Source organism: Rhynchophorus ferrugineus, unplaced genomic scaffold (assembly GCF_030347505.1).
Source record: "Rhynchophorus ferrugineus isolate W39M unplaced genomic scaffold, kcgeb_rfMv2 rfM1, whole genome shotgun sequence".
NCBI classification, from domain to species: domain Eukaryota; kingdom Metazoa; phylum Arthropoda; class Insecta; order Coleoptera; family Curculionidae; genus Rhynchophorus; species Rhynchophorus ferrugineus.
The window spans coordinates 73,767,853-73,774,529 of record NW_027472580.1 but is presented as its reverse complement, the minus strand read 5'-3'; positions in this window follow the sequence as shown (position 1 = coordinate 73,774,529).

The following is a 6,677-nucleotide window of genomic DNA, read 5'->3' as shown; positions in this document are numbered from 1 at the left end:
CCATTAGTTTCGTACACTCGCGCTTTGGAGATGAATCAATTTATTTTCGATATTAATACATATAAAGTTTGACCATGGAGAAATAAATGATATTAGTTTAGGATTTTTAGTTATTCTTAACTGTTGTACCACATAACTTTTTATTAATGTTTATAGCTAACACTGGTTTTCGGTTCACGCTGAAGGACAAATATGAATTTCATAGATTTATTTTTGTTGAATTATATTTTATTTTACGCTTTCTTTCCTATCGACGGATAATAAAACTGGCACTGAAATTAATACTATTAAACAAGACTAGTATGACTAATGAAACATACTGGATACAAAGACATACGAATTAGGGGATAGCTGGTACAGGCAGCACTAAGAAGTGCTCTTGCCTCTATAAAAAATCTAGCCTTACGGAGTATGCTGTGATGATGACAATAATCTTCTGTTCCGGAGACTGGTGAGGTCCGATCGCTGAAGTCTAATCCTGTTACAAAGATTTTACAGTGTACTGGTGAGTGGACAGATGAACAAAGCGAACGTTCTGGGTTTGCGCGAGACCATGCGCGAAAATTCAGCATGGATTCGGCGAATATATCTCAGAATACACTACTCCTCAGTCTTCTCCGGATTTGGCGTATGCGCACTATCTTGCATAGAATAAATCGTATAAAAGGGTAAATCACATCGTCTTCCTTTTCTAATGACGGTACTTTCTTTTCGAATCGATCGGTACAGTCTATCAAGTTAAAACAACCAAAAAATCTAGGATATTTGGATTTTGTGTTACATTAACAATTATATAGTAATAATAATTAAATTGTATTATTCTTGGTGGTTTAAAATACATTGGTTTTCAATATGGAAGATCGAGGGTAAATGCAGAATGTAAGGTTATATTTTTAAAAATGATAAAATCCAAACATCATTAATTTTATTTATAGTGGGAATGTTAGCTGTCTAATTTATAACACATCATTTTCAACGACATCGAATAAGTATCAACATATGCTAAATTTTAATGAATTTAAGAACAGAGAAGAAAATGATTCTTGTTATGTAGGAAGTGGTCAAGTCATTAATGAGATTTGTTCATCAAGAATAGTAACAAAAATAACAGTAAATGGTAATAATTAGACATTTCTTTTAACATAATATATTTTAGTAATGATTTAAATTTTATTTTATAGCTAAAGTGTAGCTAGAATTTATTTAGAATGAAAGCTGAAAATGTGAAAATCGGAAAAGAATAAATTAGACAGCAGTGATGCTATGAAAAAATTAAATTTGGTAATAAAAGTAGACCTGAACTAATAAAATGAAATATAAAACTATGAACGACACCCTAATGACCTAATGACAAGGAAAGTCTAATGCATTATTATATAAGAGTATAAGTAATTAAATTATTGTCTTGTAAAATTAATGATGTATTGACTGATATTTCTTCCAGCTTATAATTACGATAATCCATTGATTTTAGGCCAGTAAATGTACAATACATTGATTGGAAGCTCGAGGTAGTCAATTTATTAATGGGATTTGTAGATTAAGAACAGTAGCCATCATAGTTGATCATATTGAAGATGTTTAGGAGAATTTCACTGCCTTCATATGTAGTGGTGGCTTTTTCATTTCGTTTTAACTGCATTGGCTGGGTTTGATCTAAAAGATTTTGGTCTTTTTTATGGTAATGTTTATTTATATGGTTCTTGGAGATCTTGTTAATTGTTCAAACATGCAAATTAATTTATAATATGTAACAGAATGTGTTATTTCCAAAATTTTACCATTTTTATTTACCTCCAGAACCTATTAACCTGCCTTTATATATATTTTCGACATTAAATCTAATAATCACCATAAAAAAGTAAGTAAATAAATCTGTATATACGCATGCGCTAGACTCGGATTATCCTCTGTTTTAAAATAAAATGGAAACTCAATAACTCATGAAACGCATCGCTATATCCGGAAATGACCTTATTTCTAAGTTGTTGAAAAAGATAAATATAGTTCCCCAATCAGTTTTAAGAATTTCATGTAACGTAATATTATTTTACTACTTTTTTATGCAACCATTTTATCATTATTATAATTGTGGTTGGCTAAGGAATATCTGAAAAATATTATTACTATGACAAATATTAAGAGCACAAAAATGTCCTAAAAGCTTCCGACCAATTTAAACATTAATTTGTTGCGTATAATTTAATGAAAAAGTAAGTGTGGTAGTTATATTTTCCTATGTATTCGTTAAAGTTAGTTAATTTTGTTTATAAATATTCATGTCGTGTATGAGGGTCTAAAAGTTTCTAACGTTAGGGCGTATAAAGATAATAATATTAAGTAACAAATGTGGTCAGCTTAGAAGTACATTATCAGATGATTTAGTTTGGTCTTTAATAATGTTTATTATACAAGGTTTGATCAGAAATATATGGGGCTAATTTAATAATTAATTTTGAAATTATGTTACAATAACGCGATTTAAAGTAAAAAAGGTTTGTAAATAAATTATTAATATATCACTTGACTTATCTCTCATTTGTTGGCTTAAATTTTGGCATAAATTGAAAAATTGAAAAATTTTGCTGTAATACCAGATGTTTCAGGGAAGACACATAGATGTATATTAATGAAAAAATTCAATTAATCAAATTAAGCTGTAATAAAATTATATATTTATTAATTATTGTAATTCACAATTTAGGAATATTTATGATCATTTTTTCACTTTTACAAACGAAAAGCAAGGAGGCATTATTTATTGAGAAAAAATTATAAAATGTGTAATTATAAAATTATTCTCCATCATTGCTACAACTTTTCGCATCTTTCTGGCCAATATTACGTAAGGCGATATCATGTAGAAAGAAAGATTGCAATGTGGGTATGGTACCGTTTGGTCATCGAAATATTTTTGCTCTTCTTCGGCAGAGCTTCTTCAGCATTTAAAATCGTCTTCTATACAAGCCATGCTTGCGCTGTAAGATATCTGAAGCAATAGTTTCATTCATTTTAACAGCTTGTGATACAATACAGTACCTTACTGATCCCATCATATACACAGCAAGACTTTATGATCATAAAATTGACAATTCGTTGTCAATGTGGATGGCTCATCTAGACTTAACCAAGACTTTTGATTTTTCAATTTGTGGGGACTTTTCTAATCGCATCTAAAAGCCTAGAAATAGTTGATCTATCAACTGTTAAACCGTCTGAAATATTCTTAAATTAACATTAAAACCAGCACTTGGAAAAAAACACCAAATGGGATATGACGAATCACCACAAGTTTTTATAAATATATGTTTAACTTCTTAAATTCAGCAAATCTCTTAAAATAAAAGCCACAAATGTAATAAATCTCGACAATGCAATTTTGTGCGCTTCGTAAAGAGCATATATTAATAACACATTGATCAATATAATAATACTAATGCCAGAACCGTAAAATTTTACAGATATATTAGGTTCTTTAACAGTTCATTTCATTGGTACTCCATATTTCAAACAATATATAACGCTGAGTAAAGCCCCTAGTAATATCGTTTAAATGTAATTTTGATCTCGAAATATTTCTATTATTTAATATTTAATTCGTATATATATATATACATATATATACGAATATAATATATATATATATATATATATATATATATATATATATATATATATATATAATATATAATATAATTTATATAATACAATAATATAATATATATATATATATATATATATATATATATATATATATATATATATATATATATATATATATATATATATACCATTCTAAGAGCAAATTCCACTTAAGCCACCAAACAACTCATATTATGTTTTCAAAAGACAATTACACACAATATTCGCGCTACTTTCAACATTTCCGTTCGACTAAAGAAGAAAAAAAGCGGAACCCTTTCAAAGTCCACTTTACGCGACTAAACGACGAACTTACGACAGCAGTACGATGTTTTATTAAAATTTTTACGAATACCATAAAGGCACAAAATTAAAAAAGTTTCAGCTGGTGTTTATGCTATTGTCATCTTAAGATTTATATGAAAACATGGAGTGGGATGTTTCCCAGAACGCAAAGCTAAAAACTTTTTTAATTTAACCAAAGATAAAATGTTTTTTTTTCACTACTGCTGGGTTGGGTAAACGATTAATAAGAGATAGTAGAACATATTTATTTCTAAATAAATTACCAATATAAATAAATATTTATGTATTTTTCAGCTATCTATAAATAATTTTATACTATTGGTAAACCTCAAAAATGTTATTCTTTGTAATAGCTGGATGATGTGCAATTATATCAACTTTTTGGTTTGAATATTGTTAACTGATCATGAAGTTTAATTTTTATAGCTCTAAACTTGCAAAAAAATTGTCTTCACTTAACATCCTTTATTATAAATTAGTATTTGCCGTTATCACTAATACTCCAAGCCTACTAAAAGACTTTTACTGAACCAGCCTGCTTATTAATGTAACTTGGCGACTGCAGCGTACTTAAGTTGTGCGGCAAGAAGCATACCTTTCACTTATGTTCTCTTTCTCCACTCCTGTCACTGAATAGACTAGTATAATGCTGGTACAAAACACTGGCCACCGAAGGCCATCAGAAATGGTATAAAATGTAGAGTTTGTTAATGATTCTATTTGTAAATATCCGAAAATTTCAGTGCCGAAATGAACAAGAACTTTAAATCCATATAGATCATTATCACTCCTCAGTTTACACTCATACTAAATTCAATTGGTGCAAGAATTAAACTTCCGATATGCCAGACACTTAACTTCAAAAATTAAGAAACTAAGTTTCTTTTTTAAATGTATTTATTGCATAGCTACTAGTCGCAGCCGATTAACCTACAATTTATCTTCATAATAACGTAAATCTAGAGATATATCTAGGAGGGCTCATCGCCCCTATATTAGTCTCTAGTGTATTTATGTTTATCTTATTAAATTCACTTCATTTACACTATGCAAAATCAAATGGTTCGTTACTTTTGAGGGCTGTTCAGGTTCTGGTGTTATCCAAGAGTTGTATTACTTCGATATTAACATGAGAATAGTGTCTCATACCCTCATGCCTATATGCAATCCTTTTGATTTTCTCCGAGACAAGGATGACGAAGTGATTCTTAATATTTGTCAATGTCTTGTCTTCGGGTAAATATGTAAATAACAAAACAGTGGCTACCATATTGCAATGACGCCAAATTTCAAAAATAAAATTACATTTAAATGATATTACTAAGGTCTTGCATGTATTTTAATCAGCATTATATATTGTTTGAAATATGGAGTACCAATGAAATAAACTGTTAAAGAACCTAATATATCTGTAAAATTTTACGGTTTTGGCATTAGTATTATTATATTGATCAATGTGTTATTAATATATGTTCTTTACGAAGCGCACAAAATTGCATTCTCGACATTTATTACACTTGTGGCTTTTATTTTAAGAGATTTGCTGCATTTAAGAAGTTAAACATATATTTATAAAAACTTGTGGTGATTCGTCATATCCCATTTGGTGTTTGTTTTTTCAAGTAATGATTTTAATGTTAATGTTAAAGAACTATCGCAAGGATGAATAAAACGCAATGAAAATCCATCTCAAACTCCTCAAGAATATTTCAGACGGTTTAACAGTTGATGGATCAACTGTTTCTAGGCTTTTAGATGCGATAAAAGAAGTCCCCACGAATTGAAAAATCAAAAGTCTTGGTCAAATCTAGATGAGCCATTCATATTGACAACGAATCGTAAATTTTATGGTCATAAAGTCTTTCTATGTATATGACGGGATCAGTAAGGTCTATTGTATCACAAGCTGTTAAAATGAATGAAACTGTTGCTTCAGATATCTTACAGCGCCAATTGTATCAATGTATCAGACGTTCATCCGATCAGTACCGAAGCATTGTTTGTATAGAAGACGATTTTAAATTCTGAAGATGCTCCGCTGAAGAAGAGCAAAAATGTGTCGATGGCCAAACGGTACCATACCACCATTGCAATCTTTCTTTCGACATGATGTCGCCTTACTTAATATAGGCCAGAAATATGTGAAAAGTTGTAGAAATAATGGAGAATAATTTTATTAATACACATTTTACAATTTTTACTCAATAAATAATGCCTCATTGCTTTTCATTTGTGAAAGTGAAAAAATGATCATACATATTCCTAAATTGTGAATTACAATAATTAATAAATTTATAATTTTGTTACAGCTTAATTTGATTAATTGAACTTTTTCTTTAACATACATTTATGTGTCTTCCCTGAAACATCTGGTATTACAGCAAAATTTTTCAATTTTTCAATTTATGCCAAAATTTAAGCCAACAAAATGGGAGATAACGAAAGTAATATATTAATAAATTCTTTACTAACCTTTTTTACTTTAAAACGCGTTATTGTACCATAATTTCAAAATTAAGAATTAAATTAGCCCCATATATTTCTGATCAAACCTTGTATAATAAACATTATATAGGATATATTATTATATAGGACATGAATATTTATAAACAAAATTAACTAACTTTAACGAATACATAGGAAATTATAACTACCACACTTACTTTTTCATTAAAGTATACCCAACAAATTAATGTTTAAATTGGCCGTAATATATATATATATATATA